Source organism: Aptenodytes forsteri, unplaced genomic scaffold (genome assembly GCF_000699145.1).
Source record: "Aptenodytes forsteri isolate BGI_AS27 unplaced genomic scaffold, ASM69914v1 Scaffold2, whole genome shotgun sequence".
NCBI classification, from domain to species: Eukaryota; Metazoa; Chordata; class Aves; order Sphenisciformes; family Spheniscidae; genus Aptenodytes; species Aptenodytes forsteri.
This window is the reverse complement of record NW_008795695.1, coordinates 218,018-239,588: the sequence shown is the minus strand read 5'-3', so window position 1 is coordinate 239,588 and position 21,571 is coordinate 218,018.

The window sequence follows — 21,571 nt, the reverse complement described above, 5'->3', positions numbered from 1 at the left end:
TTACATAGCATTAAAGTAATATAATTTGGAAAACACAGATAAAACTGCTCTACACCAAAACAGGTAGAAAATATGATGACAAATTCTGTGGTGTTATTCTAGTCCACTGAAATAGAACCGTTTCGTCAAACACACTGTAAAATAGTAGGAGAGAAGGAAGGGGGGTTTTATCTGGCAAAACAAAACAAAGGATAGATTTTGTAAAGTAACTGCTGGGTAAGTTGCTAAGGACTACTTTGATATGAAAAACTAATGTTTTACCGCATGAATCAATTAACACATTATGTTACTAATGTATTCCTTCATATCAAAATGACTTCAAGCTCTTGAACAAATAACATTTACATTATTTCAGGAAAAATTATGCCAGAAATCTGTTTGTTATCACATTTCTATAAATTATGCCAGAAATCTGTTTGTTATCACATTTCTATAAAGCAATTATTGCATACATTGAAGAAAAGAAGTTTACTCTGACACATTACCACTAAGAATATTTACGGAGAAGGAAAAATGCAGAAGAGGCTTGAACTTAATAATGTAGGGCCATTAATTAGCATCAAATGAAAGAAAAGCAATAAAGCAATTTTGTCACCAATTACTGACAATTTGCCTAAGTACAACCATTAATTTTGGATAATATAACTCCCATAAAATTAAGGGAACAAAACTATTTGAATCAATATCCTTTGCTAGGCTCTTTCCACTAATTTAACTACTTTAAGGAGTATCAAAAGTTTTGAAACCTTTAAACGCCTTAAGAAAAATGGAAAAACATATGGTTATGATTTCCTACCTAAAAGTTGCTGGCTTTTAGTTTGGGGCTTTTTTTCCGCTTTTTTTTTGGACTGAAAATAAGGAAAACTAGGGCGATTAAAATTGTGACTCTTTGGAATTACCACAGTCAAAACATTTGTTTACTTACTTATTTCCTACCATTTTAGAGAGCTTTCATAAAAGGAAGCCTGATTAGCCAGGAATATCAATGTTTAATAGTTTGATTAAGGAATCTCCAGCATTTACTGACACTGCCAATATTAACATCAGGCAGTGACAGGGAATATGAATTATATTTTTGCACTGGGGTATGTTCCTAGCCTTTCCCACCTCCAGTCTCAAGAAAATGACAAAAACCAGCAGCAAACCCCCGTCATTCACGCCCCAGCTCCCATCCCCGGCAGAATTTCCCTGACAGGCAGCATCACCCACTGACTGCCATTGGCGGAAAGCAATGGCCGTGCAGATGTGGCCACAGCAGCCTTGCCTCACGCGTCCTCCCTCTGCCCCAGTGCTGCGCGCCGCTGGCTTCGTAGCACAAGGTCAACCAAGTATACACAATATTTAATCGGTACAGCTACTCAGGAGCAACCTTCCTGAGTGCTGGCAAGCACAAGCGTCCGGCATCGGTGACAGTCTGCGCTAATGTTTTAAACATTAAAAACAGGCGACGTGTCCTAAAGCCAAAGTTTTGCAGAACTCTTCTAAGGCTGGTGACGACTTTTATTAACTAATGTACTTTCTGGAGTGCCTTCTCCCTCGGCACTCGTCTGCGTTCACTCGTCAGGAAACCGGAGCAACCTTTTGATAAATATCGATACGTATTTGGGAAAGAAAATACATGCAGAACACCTCCGTGTCCCCCAAAAAGACTCGTTGAGGAAACTTACAGTGTTTAATCAGCATCCATATCAATTCATAAACCTCGGGTGCTAGAGTACAAATAAACACTCTAAAGGGTTTTAGCCCCAAGGAGATAAGATCTCTCCCTGGGGAGACGGCTAGAAACTGCTCCATTGCCTTTGTGCAGACTAGTGGAATGTGCTTGCTTTTCATTTCGGTCTTTGTGTCTGGCACTCAGGCCTCACAGGCAGTGTCTTAAGCCATGCAGGGTCAGGGCAAACAGAGAACTGCATTCATGGACAGATCAAGTTTATGTGAGAATCTGCTCCTCCTGTGCCCTCAATTTCCATTTGAATTGTTAATAAAATCTCAGCCTGAAAGCACATGATCCCATCAGTGGGGAAGTCATGCAGAGAATCCTCTAGCTCAGAAAAACAAAATTTCTTTATCTTTTTCATCCTCCTCCTACATTCGTGGGAATTATGCCATGTAACCCCCTTCCTAAAGTAACCCCCTCCCCCAGCACAACACCTGATTGCCAGCCCACAGCTTGCACTAAAAAGCAGGGGAGGGGAAAGAAGGGGAGAGAAAGAAGGGAAAAAGATGCACAAACAATGCTCAGCTACAGCAAAATCACAACCACAATAATTGCACCTTCATAGCAGTTTACAGACTCCCAGACACCTTCAGGCAAAAGGAAACACAGATATTTCATTTTTTAAGTTAATTTCCAACAGCTGATAACACTAGCTGCAAGACTTTCCCACAGCTTTATGACACTGCATGAACTACAGGGCCACAGAGATAATAAAAGGTCACACATAAAGGAAAGAACAGAGCCATACCCCAATTAACTTGGTCTCCCCATGCAAAAATTGTACAGGAACAAGAGCCGATATTTGCTGCAGGCATCAGACATGCATCTCCTAACCTTGCCACGGTCTAACTGGGCCTCTTGTTTCTTCTGCCTTTGCTCCTCGCAAACTGTTTTAATATTGAACGCTTTTCAGAGGGATGGGCTGATGAACGAAAACATGAATTTCCTGCTCGCCCTTTAAGGTGGGTTAAAGGGGGTGCTAGTAACCAATTACAGAACAAAAAGCAAGAGAGACTAAAGATTTTACAAACTAGAGGTCTTACAGTTTACACCCTGTTTTCTAACCAAAGTACCCCCCTTTACTCCTTCTTCAGAAACATTTTTTTTTTTTTTTTTAGGGACAAAGTATAATACAGTATTCAAGTAAAACCTGTGCGAAATGCAATGACTCAGAGAGATTGCTGCAGTTTTCACTTGTTTTTTAGAGTAGCACATCAGCCCCGGATGAACAATAACTGCACTAAATATACAATGGAATTTAAAATCTTGCGGTTCTGAGTTTTGCGTGCTCCCAGCCCTGGCCTCCGCTCCCTCCTCCTCCTCCTCGATTGGGAAGATGTTTCTGTTTGCAGTAGTTGCTGGAATGAGAAAAGCTTTATGGAAGCTGTGTCTCTGGGACCAATCCTGCCCAGCACTTCACTCACCAAGGCTGCTGCTTCTGCCCGGTGACCTCTAAGGACTTGCTCCTTGCAGTAAGTACAAACTCCTGGAAAAGCAGATTAGACCTTTGCCTGCCTCTGAACAGGGCTTGACTGAATCATTACTGAGTATCATTAGTAGAAGAATATCATTATTGTGACAGTATCTCGTACTTGAAAGCTAATTACAAAACAATACAGGTATTTGAAGGTTCTGGAGGCCTGGGGGTCTGCTGATTTGGACTGAGGGGGATCACAGAACCGGGCACAGAATCCATCGTATGTTATATTCATATCAATAAAAGATATATCGCAGCAGGTGTTGAGGATGGACATTGCTAGTACATGATGAAACTGTTTCTGTTCTAGTCTTGATTTTACACATTTTTAGCTAGAGCTGGTGAAATCGCTCCTTGGGAAACATAACCGATGGATTGAGCCCTTAAATCTGTTCACCATGTGTCTGCAAATAGGTCATGGGTATTATTAATTACTTTGTTAGTCACAAGTCCTTGAGCAGTGTATGCAAACATATTTGACCCTATGACACAATTTTTAACTGACCGATACGAACAATCACTATTCGTTATTCACGATGCGTGACTGGTCACTTAATTCACAAAATTGTGCTCTTTCCCTGATTGGGTAGCCCAACCCATGTAGACAAGAAGGCCTTTTCTGTTTGCTAATTCTCCACAAATGCATGCAACTGCCTAAGGAATCTACTTGCACATCAGTTAAAAGGCTTTGTTCAAATGGGACTTCCAGTGCAACTGTTCTTGCAAATACTTGTTGCAGGTTGGTTTTTTCCGCACAGAATCTGTGACTGGTGAACGTGGCTTTGACTTCACGCTGTGAATACCTGGACAGCTGCAGAGGAAGCAGAGGATGAGTGGATACCTTCATTACACCAATATGTGCACACTCACAGAACACACCAATTGCCGCATGCAATTTACAATTTCAACATATCATCTAACCCTGTGACAGGATGCTTACAGGCTTTCTTGCCCAAATGACCTTCTTTTCTCTCCAGTGCCTGAGTATAAACTCAGAGAACTCCCCTTCCTTTTTTGTACGGTCATCCCCTCCTCATTCAAATACCTCCTTAAAACTCCTTTCTCTTGGACAGCTTATTGATGCTTACTCATATTTTATGGATACAGTGAAAGCTGCCATATCAGAGCACTAAATACAACTGAGAGCGACTGCAGAGCAGAAGAATGTCCTTTCATTAAAGCCAGACCAGAACTGCAATTCAGTGTGCACATGGATGCAGGGGGGAGGAGAACATCATAGCAGGAAGTTGCATAAAAATGACGTATCGCATATATATACACACCTCAGTACAAAGTAGAGTACGTTTCTCACTATTTTTCTTTACCTCTATCTATTTAAAACACATGCCAACTATAACCTCAGCTTAATCTTTTGTACTCTGAGGGAACCTCTGTCAAGACCGATGGAAATAGTGTAGTGAAAGTAGTAGAGAGTCCTCTCATTAGGGTTTTTTTTTTGTCAAAATACCTGTACTTTCTGGACATTTCTTTCCTACATATGATATATATCCTTGGAACTAGCTAAGAATGTGAAGTCCCATCAGTAAATATAAATATTTTCATCTTTTTTTAAATACTCTCATCATTATTCCCCAAAAAGAATGGCAGGGCTAAAATCTGTTGTCTTTACCCAATTTGAAATAACAAATCTTAACAGTTGTAATAGGCTTTTGCCATAAAATAAAGCTAAGAGGAAAGGAGGAGAAAAGATGGTAGAAAATTAACCTCATCCTATAAAAAAAGGAAGCTGGAGTAAAATGCAGGTTCCTCCAAATGATCCGGTAAAACTCTCACTTATTTTCTCCTAGGAGATTAAAGCATGCATCTGGCGTGGCAGATCAAGAAAAAGCATGGTAAAATTCAGCAACTAAACTTGCATCTTCCAAGTTCTAGCTAAATGCCTTGACTAGACAGCCAGCTTTCCTCAATACCTACCTATTTCTACTTTACCTTATATATACATGTTCTACGTACAGTATGTATTCTCTACATGACAGTCTGTGAACTTCAAAAGTTCTGAATATTGAGGTGGTTTTGTTCTTTTTTTTAAAATTTAATAGAACACCCTAAATGTCCATATTAATAATGTAATAGAATTATTAGAGTTAATAGGGTTTTTTTACTTTATAGGAATCTGATATCAGTATATTAACAATTAACTTTGGTACTTCATGAATCATTAAACTGTTTGCTATAAAATAGTGAGATTTGCAATGGGTATACCCCAATAAAACATCAACAAGATAAGGCTTGTTCACTCATTTTAAATAATGCCCTTATAATATTCCAATAACATTCTCTAAACTTAACATTAACTGCTATTTTGTCAGGTATCAGGCTGACAAACAAAACACATCCATTCTTAAGGAACTGAGTGTAACCAAAGCACATAGTCAACAGACTTCCCTTTCAACAACATCTAAAGCTCTAAGCAAATATACACAGGAACAACAATGCTACGTAACTCCTCTCTTCTTAAAGCACACTTTTTTCCTGTCTCAAGTGTATACAGAAGCAAATTAGACTTTACATGAAGTGGTTGTGAATTTTTATGAGTTTTAGAAAGCTGATAATTCAGCATGCCACAAAGCCAGAACTACCTATCTAGGTCATCCTGATCTCAACTGGTGTGGCCCATTGCTAACTTGTACTTACATGGGCTTGCTAACTGTGCCAGATTATATGCTGTATATATATAATGTAAACAATGTGATGGAGGAAGTGGATTTAAAATACTAATTTATGTAAATTTGAACACAGTTCTCTTGAAATGAGATTACAAACTTAGTTAAATCATACTTCCACCTTCCCTCTGGCAAGGGTGTATCTTTGAATATCAAAACCACAGCTACACAAGCTTTTTGGTTTTATTTAATTAATCAATATAAAATATTTCTCATCAGAGAAATAACATCTGCATTTCTTTGAGTTCTGTCAGTAAAAACACAGTAACTTTTGCTTTTAAAGTGGTGCTCATGAAAACAAACTTTTACATGCTACATGGTGCATTTTAAAAGACTTCACCTACCAAAATTTACATTGATGAAATTAGGATTAGATTTTAAGGTTTTTCATTCTTCTAGAAATATTCTACTTTACTTTCTGTTTAAAGATGGAAAAAAAAAGATCTTCCTATTAGTCCCCTACATACAAGGGGGCATTTAGATAAATGTTCAACAGCAGATACAACAGAATTTTTTTTTTTCTAACATGTTTTAAGTATGTTCAAAACCCAGGATCTTATTTTATTAATTCTAGAAGCCCTTTAAAATACCTAGAGGACAGTTAGTGGTGAAAAGCCAGGGGAAAACCAATACCAATGCATCTGTGAAGATGCCAGTCACCATCCTAGCTTGCACAGTCTCTTCAGCTAGCTCAAGCACTGCCAGCCAGCCCAAAGTTGCAGAGGTATAAACCAAGAAAACCCAAAAAACCAAAGTGAGCAAGCAAAATACCCATGTTACTCCTTCCTATTCTTCCTGTCATCTGCAGGACTGCCCAGGGTAGGAGGAGCAAAGGAGAGCAAACAAGCCTGCTCATGAGCTCTCTCATCACTGCCTCTGAAGAGCAGGGTCCTCCTACGCATAAATTGAGCCTCTCTGCTCCAACAATCTGATTAAAATTGGGTATCTCTATTTCAGTGGCGATGTCCAGTATCTCTGATGTAATGGGCAGCTTCATCTGATATGACTTAGGTCTGGTTTAACAAGTGAGCTTTCAGGGATGGATACGACTAACAACTTTATCGGCTTTTTCATTTTCTCAGATGTCTTTCCCCCTCCTCTGTTGCGGATGGTGAGGCCCTACACTTTAATTTATCAATCATATGCTTGCACAGCAAACAACGGCATAAGCTTCTGCTGGCATTTACCTATTTTAGCTTAATCTAGCAAGCATGGATGGCAGTGGCAGAAAAGACAGAAAGGCATAGCTTTGGCACCTGTGCTGACAGCTTCCGAGGTGTCCCAGGCACACCTTGATTGTGTTTCCCTTGATACTGTTCTCCAGCTTGGCTAGGTGTAGCTAGCCATGAGTCTGCTACATAAGCTGTTAGACTTACTCCTTTTTCCCTAAACAATTACCTTCTAGAACAATTGACAAAACACAATGCACTGTTTCTTTCAAGTCACACACCTTCATACTTTCCAGGCTCTCCAATACTTCTGTGTCCCAACAGCTAAAGAATCTGAATACGAAGGTCTACATTTCCAATAACATGGCAGTATATTTTCCTGGAGGTTTTGGGGGGAGAACATCCCAACGAAAAAAAAAATTGGAACAAAATCAGAAATCTAAGTTTAGTTCAAGCATCTAATAACTACTTAGTTCAATATATTACATACCTATTTATCCTTGACGATCTGGACCTTGTTGACAACAAAAAAGCTTGAAAGGTTTAATTTTGAAAGATACACATCTGGCACATGATAACTTCCTACTCTCAGAGGCCCTATGTGATTTTTAACTTCTGCTATGCTGACAAAGCAAGATTGGAAATCTGGGAGGGTGTAAGGAATACATCCTCAATAGCGGAGCTTAGTGTTCCCCAGTTTTTAAAACTCTTTCCAAAGTGCAAGGCAGTTCTGCATTTTCTGTGATGTATTACATAAAGTATTTTCAAATTAGTTCGTTAAATTATCTCAAAATTATCTCAAAATTATCAGCTAAAATCAATATACATTTACAGTGAATGGTGACAGATCTGGGATACAAGGAAAAGGACAAACAGCAAATGCCCAGAGCTGGTTTTCCAAAGTATGAAAGAGAAGCACAGGGCAGTTGAGTGGTTATCATCTGAGACAGCTGATACAGCAAGAGGTTAGGAGATTACTGAGAAAGCGGGTCCTGCAACATCTGATGGTCCGCAAGTAAGCAGATATCATATCTTCTACATATAACTCCTATTTAGGTGAATATGGTGGGTGCTCAGCTCACAAGGGGTGACTTGCTGCAGCAAAATGTTAGAGTCCTGGTTTTCACATGTAGAGGAATACTACAGTTTCTGACACAATAAACCTAACATAGGAGACAGCAGACCCTGGAAAAGAGACTTAGGCTTATTCCCGCTGGATGCTGCTCTATGGCCAACTTCTGGTTTGTCTCCAGCTGCCTCCTGGGTCAGCAGGCACCACAGCAGCCACTACCAATTGAAGGGATTGATTCCCGCTCCCTGGCCGCAGCTCCGCTGGAGGTGAGAAAATCCTGCCAAGCTGCAGGGATGCTTATCATGGCTAAACGCATGATCCTGGGCAGCTTTCTATCACAGGGCTCTTTAAGGTTACTGGCAGGGATCAACTTCGCAATTCATCTTTGGGGACATCTTCAGGAATCTCTTCTCATGAAGTATCTGAAGGAATTTCTGTGATAGCAGAAGCTCTACAAACCTATGATTAAGGCAGTAGTGAGTGAAGTTAGTGCAACTAATCAAAATTGGATTCAAAAGGTACAGTAAGAAGCAAGATTAGGTGATAAATCACTTTTTATTGCAAATTTTAAAAAGGAAAAGAAAGAAAGAAAGAAAAATTCAATAAAATGGTCCAGCTAGCTAAAAGCTCAAGCAAACAGGAGCAATAGTTCAAGAAATGGTTGCATCCAAATTGCATAAGTCAAACAAGGGCATAAATCTGAGAAGTTAAAGTAAATAAATGTGAATAAAAGTACATAACATTTTTAAATTAAATCAGAAAATCCTGTGTTAATTCTGAAGGGAAAAGTGTGTGCCAGAATATTGAGTTATACATTGCTTTATTGAAGAGTAGGTCAAGATCTTATCAGCTCTATTATGAGGAATGTCAATAAAAGGCTGTGCGATGATAAAATGTTTAATTAAAAATGAACATTGTGCAACATATGAACTCTTCATATTATACAGAAAAAGGAGTCAAATGTATTATGTTCTTCAAGTTACAAATTGCACTGAATCATTTTCCCTCCATCAAACATTCTTATCACTATGAAATCTTGTATAAAAATAGATTTATTTATATTGGCTCCTTTACAAATTAGTTTAAGATTATCTACCTCCAGGGTACTTCAAATACTTTGAAAATCTGGGACAACCCTGATGAAAAGAACACTAGGGTCTTGTTTTCTTGGTATTATTCGAGTTGAATAAGTGGTATGCTTTGGCAAGTTAATTAACAAAGCAAAGGCTTAATACTGACTCAGTGTGTTGATCAAAAAGTAACAGGAACTAGCAAGATTAAATATTTTGGTTTATTAGTTATATAATAGACATGCATACAACATCACTATCCTAAAGATCTCTAACAACTCAATAGAGAAGGTAACAAACTATGACACCGGGAAGAACACGCAGAATTAAATGCAGTAATACCCATGGCAGACAGACATCATGTTTCCTCCCTGGTGAAAATAATCTTATCCCCCCACCCCCACTGCAATGCTAACCATCTGAAACAAGACGAAGTGCCAATGCAAGGATACTTATCTATGGGGGTAATGTCTCAGCGAGGGACTTCAAGCTGAAAAGTATGGTTTATACATAGTTTTAAAGGAATGAAGCGAAATGCAGGGAGCATGAAATGGTAAATTAGCACCATAGGACTAGGCAATAAATAGCTTAATACTTTCACGGCCTTCCCTCCTGGCATAACTTTGTATAACAAAGCATAACAAGAGCATTCTTATGGACACTTTGGCCTGAACGTGTAGAAGAGAAGATTTTTTAAATATCTCTACCAATCAGCTTCAAACCCCCAACATAAGCAGACACACGTGCATACATACGCATATGCACATGTACATTGCACAAACATTTTACGGCTGTAATTCTAAAGACCCAGCCCAAACTGGGAGGGATTTTTAATTAAAAACATTGTAAGTTTCCTAAAACAACATCCACCACTAGAATGGAACTTCCAACAGGAGCTGATGAATGAGCTTAATGAACCTGAGATACTGAAACGGAGAAATCAAATAAGATGTCAGATGAGAGCACACCCAGCAATTTACATCTGTCCCTTTTTTCAAAACAATTAATACTTGCATTAAGAAAATATCCCAGAGTTAGATAAAGCTTTGATGTAGCATTCATCTTTTTGACCATCAAAATTTAGCTCCATATGTCACATACCAATTTTAATATAGTTATGCTTACTCTATACAGTGAGTGGAATACAGTAGAGCAAAGAGCAGATAAAAAGCACATCAGCTGATATGAAAGATAAATTATGTACAAAATAAGAATTCTGATGCCCTTTAGTAGAAGGTTTTGTAAGGTATGAATGACCTGTGGGCGATACACGCTCCAACTGCAGGAGTGTGAAAGAGTCTATTATTAAAGCAAGAATAATACTTAAGAACAACTTTTCACCCATGGGCAAAAATAAGCTTATCAAATCAAAACAGTTGGTAAAGGGAAATCCACAATACGCTCAAGGCAAGAGTTTGCAATCGTAGAAACTGGCGATATTAAAGAGCTATTAAGTGATCTAGTCTTTCCTCTCAGACTTAAGCCTTGTTTCTTGCAGTCCATTTTATAGCCTTCAACAAGCAGAATAGTTTTATATTGTATCTTACCTGTAGGATTGCCACCCTATCCTTTGGGAAATTATTCTGAAGTCCTTTCTCTCTTTTTATCAGATAGTATTTCCTGAGAGTCAGTCTATAATTATCCCTAACAATACTGTCATATAATATAAGGATAGAAAAATATAGGTATAGAAATGTGTTTTTCTTTGAGCAGATCCCCCAAATCAAGTACAAATAAACTTCAATAAGAGAGAATTATTACCTAAGAAGTAGATTTGGTAGTAATATTAAAAACTAAGTCCTCAGAGGAGGTCTAGTTAGAGGCATGAATAGAACAAATCCTTCACCAGGAGCCAGCAGAGATTCCCAGGGTCATGGCCTAGCTGAAGTTAAGAGAAAAACTCCTACTGATTTCAATGGGGCCGGGATATCGTCCCCATATTTTATTCATAGTGTATCATCACAAATGGAAACTACAAATGAAGCATCATGAAGTGAGGTGACTATAATTCATAATGTTTTCTTCCACTGTAATAGCCAAGACCTCTCCCTGAACTCCAAGGGAGGCAAATTAGTTCCACATGTCAGACACCAACCGTAATACTTTCCCTTACACTTGGTACACAATGAGGGGATGCAGTACAGCATACAGCAATTAATACATTTCTTTTTGTGAAATAATGCATGACAGAACAACTCAGAAAAGATGTCGCTCACTCGAAAGTGGTGAGTTGCTAGCCCATGAAAAGTAGAAGTAGGAAAAGCAATCAATGGAAAATAAGATAAATTAAGCCCCCCTACTGTCTTACATCTTCCTAGCGGTTGCCTTACTTGCTTCATTTCAACTCTTTTTTCCTTGCAGGTCTCCAGGTACTCCCACTTACAACATCACCTCTGAATCTGGGATTATAATCAGTCTGAATCAGGTCAGGTTGTACGGTTCCCTGCAATAGAAATCTAACGTAAAGGGTAGGACTGCTAAGCTAGGCAACTAGTGCATTTTGCATACCCTACAGTATCCTGCCAAGGGCTCAGCTGCCATTCCAGATGGTTGTGGGTCTATTGCAGGTTTTGTGTCATATTTACCAGTCCCATGTTTAAGTAACAAACTCTCACCTCAATATGTCTTTTACCAGTGAGAAAATAGTAAACGAGAACCAATGCCTTTAGGCAGTATCTATTCATTGCACCGCACTTTGACCGGAGATGATGCGCATAAATAATATGCAAATGTTTCTCAAAATCACTCTCATTAAACCATTCTATTAGGAAATAACCTCGGCTACAGAGCGCTAATTAAGATATGCTATTTCTGACAACACATGCACAGGGACTACAGAGTATACTTGTAGTCACAGGTAACAGTCACAACATCCCAAGAATGCTTTGGAACACAACTGTGAGACTAATGAAAGCTCATAGAACATTGTAGCCCAGTATAACACCTGGATGCATTAATAGCTCTGTTCGGTAGATACTAACACAGAGGATGCCACCAAAACCAATGACAAGTCAAGGTGAAGTGAAACATGGATCCAGCACAATACTCTACTTTCACAGCTGCACCTCTCCATTGTCATACTTCTACAATTACCCTATAGCACTTCTTCAGGGTTTGCTAATCAAAGGGTCCTCTCCAAGCAAAAGTCTCTTTCCCAGTTTCCCCAGTTCTAAGCTTTTCATATACACTTTTTTGCTTTCCTAGCTCCAGTTTGCTCTAACCCATTTTTGCAGCACCATGTTGAAGAAAGACCGTATGCACTTGATTCTTCTGCTGCAATTTCAATAGTCTTTAAAACTACAAGTAATTACTGTTGTCCTTTATAGAAGTCCTCTCCAAGCAAAAGTCTCTTTCCCAGTTTCCCCAGTTCTAAGCTTTTCATATACACTTTTTTGCTTTCCTAGCTCCAGTTTGCTCTAACCCATTTTTGCAGCACCATGTTGAAGAAAGACCGTATGCACTTGATTCTTCTGCTGCAATTTCAATAGTCTTTAAAACTACAAGTAATTACTGTTGTCCTTTATAGAAATCACTGATATTACAGACACTATTTTTTCTCACAACCAATGATAGGAATTAAAATATATCCTTTTATTTCCTAGTTTCTGTTGCTGATCTTGAATGGTGGGTTTTGCTGCAGTGCAATGGTGATACCTTGAAAATACTTTCTGCCAGTAATTTTAGAGGTTCAACCAAGTAATAGCAGCAATAGCTGTGAGGTCGGTAACATTTCTCCAAAATTTAGAAGACTAAAAATACCTGTTTGACTTCATTTATATTAAATAGAAAGGTAATTATGAAGAACTTCATCAAGCCGTGCCCTTGTGGAAAAGAAAGAAACCTACCTTATTCCAAGAAACCTCTTCCATTTGCCAGTACTACTCAGTGCTGCATGTGGCATCACCAGAAGAATAGGGCATCACACCAGACAGAAGCTGACATCTACAGAAAATGTTACTTTCCAGGCCTGTAACATGAAGACAATGCACAGTTCTTTCAGAAACAATGACTCTGTAAAAACATTGTACTGTGTAATTCTAAGAAAGATTATCGTTGTTCAATTCATCCCTATTAAGTCTGATGTTTTACAAGGGGAAAAAAAAAAAAGACTTCACCACTCCTCAATCTTGCAAACTCAACTTGACATCTAGAGTTCAAGCTATGTTTTTAAGGGTTATGCATCATCATCAGTAAACTTGATCCAGTTTATAAATATAACAAAGTGCCTTTCTTTGAAAAACTTATTTTCACCATTTAGAAGTAAAGACCCTGTTACTTTGGTTTATGAGCTTTCCTGTATTTGCCAAATATCCAGTATACAATAGAATGTCGAATACCATGGTAACCGTTTCAAAATATGCAGTAATTGTAGAAGTGTGAAGATAAGCATTGTAGTATTAGACATAAGTGAACTAAAGAGGTCTATCTATGTCAAATTGAAGGTCATATTATTGGAATTTCATTAATTTTTCTGATAATGCATCACCCAAAGTGGAAACTAACTTCTGCTCCTAAATCCCCATGGACTTGTATACAAGCAATATGAACAGGCATAGGAAGGGGAAATGGAGGAGGAGTTGATTATTAAAGAAGAAGCTGAGACCACAAAGAATACAAACCCTGTTAAAAAAATCTATAAAATTTATAAACATTATTTTCAGGCATTCTCTTTTCACAGTCATCAGCAGATTTTGAGCCAAATTCAAGACAGTTTGTAAACATGCGCAACTTCAATAGAGTGGCAATCAAGTTTACAAGAGACTAATTTAATCCTTTATTGTATAAAGTACCAATGACTTCATATATCCCTTACCCTCTCTGTTTGGAGTAGCAGAACCTCACAAGCACTCTGTTTTAACTAAAGGTATGCAGACCACAGTTAAGGTATATCATATTAAGGCAAGAAGAATATGTCTTGTAACAAAGTGTCTTTCTAGTTTGAAGTTCTTTTAGTGACTGAAGACAGAAAACAAATATTTTCAGTATTTTGTTCTAAGTTGTTTGTAAACCAAGTGCCTACCTGCAGAATGCAAATAAAATATTTTCCTTATAATTGATGTATCCAATAATTAAATAATTATTTCTCCAAGGAAAGTTTCTTTTTCAATTGAAAGTAATATGTATTTTAGGTATGCAAATATACAAAGCAATTGATCCCAATATAGTATACATCCCTTTCACTAACCTCAAGTGTTGAATTATGTCTATGTGTTTATCATGTCTGGGTATCTACTTATAAGGATACATATACGATTACAAGACTAAACCTCAAAAGACCCATGGTTCAAAATGTCAGCCTTGCGTATACTGTAGATGAGTAGGTCCAAAGGAGAAAACAAGCTTGGCATGCTTCTTATTGGTTTTCTTTACTAGCATACACAGAAATCCCCACAGGTGAAGCCATGCACAGGTAAATTTATTGGGTTTCAGCTACTTTTTGCATAACATTGTTAACCCTTGAAACACAGATTTTAATGCAGTCAGGTGCTGGCATTGTTGTTTTGTTATGCGGCTTACGGAATAAATTGAAATTTCAGTCCCTCAACTGGCAGCCATTCAATACAAAACTCAATAGTTGTACCACAATATGGCAGCCTCCTTCACTTCACATAGTTTCAACCTGGTGAGAAAAGAGTGTATAACTATGTACCATAAAGAAAAAAACACATACTGAATACCTCTACAACTACTTTGCATAACACGATGTCCCTATTCACTTTCACAGTGATAGTCAACCTTAGTAACAGGCATAGGAGAATAACCTGAAACATGTACTACTGCCCTAAAAAAAAATCAGAGCTTTCAGGGGATAAACATTTACACAGGATGCTTGATACAAATTCATCTGTGTCAAGGAACTCTGGTCAGATCTACTTTAAATAAGCTGAAACAGGGTCCCACCAGCACTCTTTACTTCATAGCTGAGCAAACTTGGCATTTAATATATAAATGATGAAGACAAAATATCAAAGTCCATAGAATAAGAAATTATAAGGTATGTTCAAAATTATAAAGTGTAAGTTTTTAATAAGGGACTATAGCACACCTGTCTCAAATCAACATCTTGTGGAGGGTCAGAAGTAGAGCTATAATGGAAATCAAAATTTTTGTTCCTAAAGCAAAACCAAACCGAACTCTGTGAGAGACAACAGAGCTTATGGGAGGGGAAAAAAATACCAAAACAAAATCTTACGATACTGAGACATTATACGCTAAATGCTATCACAGTTCTTCTCTTGGATAAGGAATGAGAATAACCTCTTATTTAAGGTAAGTGTAATAGGAACAAATTACCATGACATATCAATGTCCTCCTGCCTTCCACATTAAGGTAAAAGAGTAAAACATAAACAGTTAAACAAAATCTTCAAGCCCCACCTAAGAATTCTATGGATTGAACCATTTTCTAAAGGAAAGATGCAATGTTTCTGCTCACAGCCAAGCCCTAAATTCAAACAAGCTAGTGACCCAGTCCTGTACTATCTCTTCTCTTTCAGAAGGGAAACCTCAACACTACGCTCTCAGGGCTGCATCTTCTCAACCAATCACCAGAGCAGCACCTGAGGAACTAGAGGCTGGTCTTCTTTTTCCAAAGTGTGCAGAAAAGAAAAGAAGATTGCAGGTCTGTCCAAAAAATTTGGTACAAACAGGAAAAGTGGATATTCTGAAAGATACATTCTGTACAGTACTGAAAAGTCATCATTGGCTGAACAGACATTATAGTGCTCTTCCCCTTTTCCAAGAATTGGTGTGAAAGACCCAGCAAAGGGTCTTGACAAAGGGACCATGACTATGAAGAATGACAACGTTCAAAACTACTTGAGCAAAGGTGACTGATTTTATGACATTTACAACTAAGAACATTGTTTGTCACTTTGATTATTGTCTCAAAATACATAAATTGAGAGTACAAACTGCAGTCCTTCGTGACTATTAATTACAAATGCTTTGGCACTAAAAAAATTCAACAGAAGAGAGCCTACTCAGAAAAGAAGAAAAAAAAATCTGTTAAAAGTAGAAATTAGCTTTTTCTTCATACACAATCTGGAAGCTTTATGTGCTATTAATGTGCCTTGGACTTTCAATACTCCAAGACATTGCAATGTGTTCCCATTCCAGCTTCTGAATGAGTTGACAGAAAATGACAACATTCATTTAGTCTGCTTGATCCCTGATCTTTGTCCACTTGGGGTGACACTTCTGAATATCAATTTGTTATGGAAAGCACCATCCTTCCTTTCTTCTTTTGGCCTCATTATTTGTTTACTTATTTATCTATTGGTATTTCCTATAAGCATTAAAAACATACTGCCTACAAACATGAGCCCTCAAATGTATCATCTCCATGTTGCATCATTTTTCATATGAGGCAACCCAGCAGCTGAATTTGTCTGTTCCAGTTAGGAAATAATCCTCACAGAGAGGGGTTGAGCAGAAATGAAACATTGTGCCACTAATCAAAAGTAACTTGTATTTCTACACTGCCATAAATAGCTGATTTTAATTTGCATTAGTGCTACCCCACCTTATTCTAAGAGACTTGTATAGATAAGATGAACTCTAATGACCTGGGATGAATCTGTGGCCTAATAAAAGCACAGCAGGCGAAAAAGTTCCTAGTGCACTAGTCTGAACATGGTTTTATCCTAGCTTTGTCCCCATGCTAAAATAAACACACAACATCTGAATTTGCTATTGACAAACTAAGACAATATTTTATGAGCCATCTTTGGTTATTTCCAAAAGTAGCTATGTTAATAGTTTGAACATGTTAAACCAGTATCTCTTTGCTGGATAAAAGGAAATGTTCCTATCCTTGCTTTTGTGTCACCGTTACAGCCTCCTTGATGCATCATTTTGCCAAAATACTCCTTCAGAATTCAATGCCTTGACGGCAGATAATTTACACTCCAGTGATGAAAGTAAGGGAACGAAAAAGAGCTGAGAGCTTATGAAATACACAAAGTGAACCAAGGTGGTGTCTTCTCCCTTCTCCTTTCAAATGGCAATAGGCTAAGTTCTAACTTCTCTTTTTCATGTATTATTTTCCCATTGTCTTTTTTTTCTTTCCCAACAGTAAGAAACACTAGAAACCAGAACCTGAAACACTTCCTCCATAATCTTGACATTTTTGTAATGCAAGTGATGACAGTGCTCCAATACAATCTCCAAAATTACTTGGGTAGTGCCATTTTGGTGTTTCTGAAGACAATTCTGACAGTATAACTAATGGCTAACCCAAGAAGCAAGTCACTAAGCTTATAAAGACTTCTTCTTTACTTCCTTATTTCACCAGTATTACTGCCTGAAATCCATTTTGGTTTCATCCAGCATATGTTTTACTGCTGAATTTGCTTAAAGATACCTGTACTTCTTAAAACTGGCCACCTAAACTTTTGAGCTGACTTCCATTAGACACCAAGAAGCCTTCAGGCAAAGGCTTAATGAAATTATACCTATTATCGTCACTGAAATATCACTAATTGGAGCAGAAGGGGTGCAACACTAAGTGTCTATGGTTAAAGATGCCATTTAAAGTAAGGCTGAATTCTCTTCTTCAGAGATGCATTCCAGAACTGGCACCCATCAAGACGAGACATCATTGACTTGAAGTTATAACAATGCAACAATTTGAGCTGGCATCAGCAGAGCCTGTATTTCTGAGGAACAAGACGTCACTGACTGGGGGTAGGGGGTGCTTGGATTCCATCATCTACTTTGCTTTCAACATAAATTTTTCCTTAGCTAGATTCATGAAAGGCAGATACCATGATGGTATGGCGATATGAACAAAGAGGACAAAGTGTATTCTGTTTGATTTTATGGTCAGATTTTTGTGCAGCAAAAATTTAGGAATGTGAAAAAAAATCACAATCTACAAAGTTTTAAAAAGTCTATAATTCAAATGCTGCAATTTAGCAGACTCAGATTGTGAAAATAGTGTTTTATGTGACTTAATAATTGCTCTGCTTTTTTTTTCATAAACTGAAACTTCAACACCTTCTTTCTGTTCTTTATTTTCAAATAAATACCAATTTCTTTCACTGACCAAGATCTAGACGGCTAAAGTACTATTCTTGATCTTTAAAGCCTCTGGAGTTGATTTGAAAAGATGCAGCTAGTCCCCAAACCTTTGAACGTTTTTAGAATGGAGCTCACAAATAGAATTCTGAGGTGGTCAAACATTCAAAAATATTTCCTAGATGTGCTGATTTGCCCTGAGAAAGGTCACTTCTCTCATGTGAGAAGTGTCATGTCATTGAGTCAGAAGCAGAAGTGCTAGGATTCTTTCCTAAAGGTTTTTGAGCCAGTGTAACAACTGGACAAATAATGAACAAACTATATGTGGCATCATATCTAGATTATATACTTGATTCTACACCTACCACATACTAATGAAACAAAAAAAATTTTGACTCCCAGGACTGTGCCTGAACAGTGGGGTTTTTTTTCCCTTCTCATAAAGGACTGATAACTAATGTTCCTAATCTGGTAAGGATATTAACTATCTAAACACATTTATTACCCCTTCTGCTTTTGTATTTACTGTATTATACTTAAAGAATGGTTTATTGTTATAATTACTATGGTTTAAAAATTAGAACAATATCAAAGACAGAGATGTTTCTCTTGCTAAACAGAAATTAAGTGGGAGATTCACAAAAGCAAAAAAAAAGCTGGAAAACTCCTTCTGTAAACTTTGGGTCTATTTCCCTTTTGAAAATGTCCTCAGCAATTGCCATTTGTTGACATTCAGTTTCATGACAGCAGATTACCGCAGAAAATAAAGTTTGAAAATGAATTTCAAATGAATTTTGCACCAGCCACAGTTCTGGCGCAGAGCATTTGTCACCCTAACAAATGTGTACTAGAATTAATCTTCATACTGTACAAGGCTTTCCCAGTAGCTTCACACCAGAGCAGATCACAGAGAATTATCGGATTTATTATCCTTTTATTGATCTTCCTGAGCCATTTGGATGGATTGCTTCTGATATGCTACTCCTTAGACATATTAGATAGATTACTTAACAAATTTCAGAGCAGCTGACCGTGACCAGGTCAATATCTCACAGGAAGTTCTTGCTCACATATACCCATCACTTGCCAGGAGCATGTCTGTCTGCTGATCTACAGCTGTCGTCTTGTGATATACAAAACAGACTACAAACAGAGGAAGTTAAGCACCCTAATTTTGTCTTTTGAATTTAGACTATATTTGTGGCTTAATAATATGCTGCTTTGCATAAATACTTTGAAAGAGCTCCATTATTCTACTGTTATCTAACTATCAAAAGGAAATGTGTCTTCAGAGATGAATCACTCTTATATTACCACTTTTTGCTTTTAAAAATGCCAACTTCTGGCAAAATGGACAGCCTTCTGCAGCATGTTTTAGTTTGAACTGTGGAGTAGAACAAAAGGAAGAAAGGACATTCAACAACTTTTTAAGAGGTTACATGATAGAATCTAGCAAGGGAACATATGGCTTACCACAGCAGATTCAAAGCCTAACACAACTGTTCCCTAACCATGCTAAATACATCCCATGCTTCTGAAGTGGAGAAAACTGCCCTACCTGCAGTTCTCATCCTACTGCCCGGTAATAATGGGCTGCTCCTATTTTACCATTAGTCAGGAGCCTTTATACCCTACAGAGACCAAGGCTGTGTCCAGCCTAGGACTATGCATTTCTAAACCTGAAGTTTGACCCTCAATTCGCCTCGCACTCAATCTGTAGGAGCCACCCAGTACAAATATCCTAAAATCTCAGGTCTCCTCCTGGCACTGCAGGCTGGGCTAACTCACACCTGTCACTTGGACTCACGGGAGGCCAAGCAAGCCAGAGCTGGGAGGCTGCTGTACAGCAAGTGGTAGCCACTAGCTCAAATGCTCCCAAGTCCAGGGATGGAAAAGATTGTATCAGCCCAGGGAAAAGGAGGACTCCTCCTCCTCCTTCGCCTTGCTGTCCTTCAGCTCTGCCCTAAACTGAAGTAAAGGCTGGATGGGAGGGAGGGACAGAGGGCGGGATGGAGGGGGGAGGGAGGTTTTTTTTTACAAAAGTCCTTGGCATGCTTATCAGACCACTGTCTCAAGTTAGGCAATAGGGAATACTAAGGACAGGACTTAATCCCACTTCTCATATGTTTTATTCAGAACTGTAGAAGGGCACCTTTATCAATGAGAAGATGCCTGTAGAGACCTCTCTTGAGGCTAGATTTCAGCAGTGTTTCCTTCCAGCTTATCTTTTTTTCTTTAAAAGTCATGCCAACCATGGAAGAGGAAAGGCAACGCTGTTGGCTAGTTCCTCCAACTCTTTTTTCTTATTTTAAATACAGAAATATAATTATTAGACCAGTTGCTCAGACAGTATGAAAGTTGAGCCATTTCTTTTCTGTGCATGAAAGGGTCAATACACACAAGCCCCTTTTCAAGAAAATGCCCTAACCGCCAGGCTACAGGTGATTCTGGCTACAACTTGGTACTGAGGACCAGAAGTCCACAGTACTTTTCCACAGCTACGAACATTTCAACTCTAGTTTGCTTCTGCGGTTTGAATGCACAACTGGAGAGCATCTCCGACATTAGCTTCATGTGAAATGAAATTGGTTCATGTGCTCCAAGACCCGATGCACAATAAATAGAGATAATTTTTTTCTGCAAGTCTGTTTCACATGCATCCACAGAAACCTCTTCTGAAGTTAATGGAGACTATATATATAACCTAGAAGCAGTGTGAGCCAAGGAGTTGAGATGGGTGGCTGAATTATTGAACAGACGATACTAAAAGAGAAGGTAACAAGTATACTCAGAAAAGCTTATTCACTTAAAACATTTCCCCCAGAAAATTTAGACTGATTAACTTAAAAGTATAAAAATAAACTAAACAGTAACTGGCTAGTAAGTTAGTCTGAATATTTTCCAGAGCAATTCAAGATAACAGCCCAAGGATAAATTTAGATATCTAGAGAGAGACAAGAGACGGCAAGTACATTTTTTCTGTTGGCACTATGAATAGAAAAAAATAAAAGTGCTTTTCAGTAAAGAAAACAGTCTTCACACCACGAATCTTTCCCAGTGCAGAGGAGTTCTCATTTAAAAAATGCAACTAGCAAAAAGGAAAAAGTTATGTGTCCTGGTTTCGGCAGGGATAGAGTTAATTTCCTTCCTAGTAGCTGGTACAGTGCTGTGTGTTGGATTTAGGATGAGAACAAAGTTGATAACGCACCGATGTTTTAGTTGTTGCTAGGTAATGCTTACACCAGCCAAGGACTTTTCAGCTTCCCATGCTCTACCGACTGAGAAGGCTGGAGGTGCACAAGAAGCTGGGAGGGGGCACAGCCAAACTGGCCAAAGGGACATTCCATACCATGTGACGTCA